This window comes from Ascidiella aspersa, chromosome 5 (genome assembly GCF_963924565.1).
Source record: "Ascidiella aspersa chromosome 5, kaAscAspe10.2, whole genome shotgun sequence".
Classification (NCBI taxonomy): domain Eukaryota; kingdom Metazoa; phylum Chordata; class Ascidiacea; order Phlebobranchia; family Ascidiidae; genus Ascidiella; species Ascidiella aspersa.
This window is the reverse complement of record NC_139451.1, coordinates 14,242,767-14,245,266: the sequence shown is the minus strand read 5'-3', so window position 1 is coordinate 14,245,266 and position 2,500 is coordinate 14,242,767. Positions and strand designations below refer to the sequence as shown.

At 58.7% G+C, this 2,500-nt stretch overlaps 2 non-coding genes and 1 pseudogene across 2 annotated transcripts in view; all 3 read right to left on the bottom strand.

Moving 5' to 3' along the window:
• LOC146144774 (large subunit ribosomal RNA) overlaps positions 1-645 on the bottom strand; it is a 3,679-nt pseudogene extending 3,034 nt beyond the window's left edge.
• Positions 646-893: 248 nt separating this feature from the next.
• On the bottom strand, positions 894-1,047 carry LOC146144773 (5.8S ribosomal RNA). Its single transcript, XR_014499078.1, has one exon. It is a non-coding gene; the product is annotated as a 5.8S ribosomal RNA (ribosomal RNA).
• A 247-nt stretch (positions 1,048-1,294) lies between these two features.
• The window catches only part of LOC146144772 (small subunit ribosomal RNA), a 1,811-nt gene continuing 605 nt past the window's right edge, over positions 1,295-2,500 (bottom strand). Inside the window, exon 1 of the ribosomal RNA XR_014500662.1 lies at positions 1,295-2,500. This exon is cut by the window's right edge and continues 605 nt beyond it. This is a non-coding gene — a ribosomal RNA (small subunit ribosomal RNA).

Genomic DNA, 2,500 nt, shown 5'->3' with positions numbered 1-2,500 from the left:
GCCGACGGACACGCGCGCCTATAGTACCCGACCGAGGCCGGGTTACCTTGCGCGCGGCCTTCTCGCCGCCGTCCAGACGGTCGCGGCCTTCGCCCGGCGCTAGTGCGCTGGTCCCCGATCGGGCGGCGCCGCCGGCGGCCCGTGAGGGTCCGCACGACAACGTCGCCGACAGGGGGCCGGCTGAAAGCGACCGGGCGACCCGACAGGCCCTCCCGTTTGCCTCTCGACGGTTTCACGTACTCTTTAACTCTCTCTTCAAAGTGCTTTTCAACTTTCCCTCACGGTACTTGTTCGCTATCGGTCTCGTGACCGTATTTAGCCTTAGATGGAGTTTACCACCCGCTTTGGGCTGCATTCCCAAACAACCCGACTCTGGGAAGACGCCGTAGCGCGCCCGCCTGTCGCCGCCATGGGCCTGACACCCGCTCTGGGAAAAGGCCTCGATCAGAAGGACGCGGGCGACCGGCGAAGCGCGCCGTGACGAATTCCGTACGCCACAATTCCGCGCACTCCAAAAGCGCGCGGATTCGGCGATGGGCACATCCCGCTTCACTCGCCGTTACTGAGGGAATCCTCGTTAGTTTCTTTTCCTCCGCTTAGTAATATGCTTAAATTCAGCGGGTAGCCTCGTCCGACCTCAGGCCGAAAGTAAGGACCGGGACTATTCTTCCCGTTCCGCGCTCGCCGTCGGCGCCGCGCGCCGCCGCGCACCTCGATTCCCGCCCTTGAGCCGCCAGCCGTTGGCCTCTTCGAGGTCGACTCGCCGCCGCCGCGCGGGATTCTGGTCGCGATCGTCGCGCATCGTGCCGTGCTGTCTTGAGCGGGACGGGCGCTCGCGCGTCCGACGCCGCAGCAGCCGCGCGGAGAAATCCCCGCGCGGAACGTTTGCAACGCGACCCTGAGGCGGGCGCGGCCCCGGGATTGACCCGAGGCCGCAATTTGCGTTCAGAACGTCGATGCTCAATGTGTCCTGCAATTCACACTAATTCACGCAGCTAGCTGCGTCCTTCATCGACTCACGAGCCGAGTGATCCACCGCCAAGAGCCATCCACGATTGTTTCGCTCGCACAGTGCCTCGCACTATAGGGTGACAAAATAGACCGCGCCGAGCGGTCGGCCAGGCCGACGCTTGAAGCCGGAGCGCGCGGCACCGCGGCACTCGACGCGCAAACATTACCGGGTGACCGAATCGCCGGCCGGCGCGCCGCTCCTCGCGGGTCGGGCGCCGGGTAGCAAAGACTTTTTCTCTCGCTTGTCCGAGTTTCGCGTTCGCCGAAGCGTTTGCGAGACCGTTAATGATCCTTCCGCAGGTTCACCTACGGAAACCTTGTTACGACTTTTACTTCCTCTAAATGATCAAGTTAGATCGTCTTCTCGGACGCCGGCTCGACCGTTGCCGGCCGCGCCAGGTCCAATCGGAGGACCTCACTAAACCATTCAATCGGTAGTAGCGACGGGCGGTGTGTACAAAGGGCAGGGACGTAATCAACGCGAGCTAATGACTCGCGCTTACTGGGAATTCCTCGTTCAAGGGAAATAATTGCAATTCCCTATCCCTAGCACGACCGGGGTTCAGCGGGTTACCCAGACCTGTCGGCCAAGGCGAGCACATGCTGATCCGGTCAGTGTAGCGCGCGTGCGGCCCCGAACATCTAAGGGCATCACAGACCTGTTATTGCTCAATCTCGTGTGGCTAAACGCCACTAGTCCCTCTAAGAAGTTAGACGCCGACCGATTGGGTCGCGTAACTAGTTAGCAAGCCAGAGTCTCGTTCGTTATCGGAATTAACCAGACAAATCGCTCCACCAACTAAGAACGGCCATGCACCACCACCCACAGAATCAAGAAAGAGCTCTCAATCTGTCAATCCTCACTGTGTCCGGGCCGGGTGAGATTTCCCGTGTTGAGTCAAATTAAGCCGCAGGCTCCACTCCTGGTGGTGCCCTTCCGTCAATTCCTTTAAGTTTCAGCTTTGCAACCATACTTCCCCCGGAACCCAAAGACTTTGGTTTCCCGCAAGCTGCCGGAGAGGTCGTAAAACTAACGCCCCCCGATCGCTAGTTGGCATCGTTTATAGTCAGAACTAGGACGGTATCTGATCGTCTTCGAACCTCTGACTTTCGCTCTTGATTAAAGAAAACATTCTTGGCAAATGCTTTCGCAGTCGTTCGTCTTGCGCCGATCCAAGAATTTCACCTCTAACGGCACAGTACGAATGCCCCCGTCTGTCCCTCTTAATCATTACCTCGCGCTCCGAAAACCAACAAAATAGAACCGAGGTCCTATTCCATTATTCCATGCACCATTATTCAGGCGAATCGCCTGCTTTGAACACTCTAATTTTTTCAAAGTAAACGTTCCGGCCGCCGCCGACACTCAGTCAAGGGCACCGGCGGAGAACCGGAGGTGAGGCCAGGACGGCCAGTACACGCCTTGCGACGGACCGGCCGCCTGCGCCCAAAATCCAACTACGAGCTTTTTAACCGCAACAACTTAAAT